The following is a 688-nucleotide window of genomic DNA, read 5'->3' as shown; positions in this document are numbered from 1 at the left end:
TTTTTTTAATTTTAAAAAACAACCCCAACAACTTTGCTAGACTTTGTTGAAGTGAATTTATACCCTGAAGAGGGAATTTTTTTTCATTTTTGAAAAAGGTAATGATGCTTGAGGTGCTAATCTCTTAAAATGGGTCCATTTAAAGCTTAAAACTGGGAATGTCTTTTGCTCACTTTTACGTGCTTTCACAATACAGTTTTCAACCAAGTGTGAAATGGTGACCTGCAGATATTTCTTAATCGTACTTGAATTCCCTTTCACATGTTATTTTGCATATTTTATAAATGTGAAAATTGTACATATTAAAGAAGTTTATTTTTGCTACGTATTAGAGGTTTATTTTTGTATTATGCACACATTTCATGGGAAACATGTTTACCATTGATTTGTTATAATATCCGGACTCTGGCTTTCATCACTTTCATCTTCCAGGCTTACATTACCAACCTCAGTCAAACCAATCCAACACTCCTAAACGACACACCCTTAGCGGGGGAAGAGATATCCATCTTGACTCACAAGGACTTGCTAACAGTTGCGGACAGGCAGTTCCGCTGGGAATATCCCGAGGGATCTATACTTGCTACTGTGACCAAGAAAGAGAGGGATGTTGATTACAAGATCCTTTCGCCAAAAGCAAAGTCGCCTGTAAGCCAGCACATGCGCGAAGGTTACAGATTAGGTAAGG

At 37.4% G+C, this 688-nt stretch overlaps 1 protein-coding gene across 1 annotated transcript in view; it reads right to left on the bottom strand.

Annotated features, from left to right (window-relative positions):
* The window catches only part of LOC119585997 (proliferation marker protein Ki-67-like), a 10867-nt gene that overhangs the window by 686 nt on the left and 9493 nt on the right, over positions 1–688 (bottom strand). The gene's annotated exons all lie outside the window — the stretch shown is intronic.

Source organism: Penaeus monodon, chromosome 20, assembly GCF_015228065.2.
Source record: "Penaeus monodon isolate SGIC_2016 chromosome 20, NSTDA_Pmon_1, whole genome shotgun sequence".
Taxonomy (NCBI): domain Eukaryota; kingdom Metazoa; phylum Arthropoda; class Malacostraca; order Decapoda; family Penaeidae; genus Penaeus; species Penaeus monodon.
The sequence above is the reverse complement of the archived record's forward strand: the minus strand, read 5'-3'. Positions and strand labels throughout refer to the sequence as shown.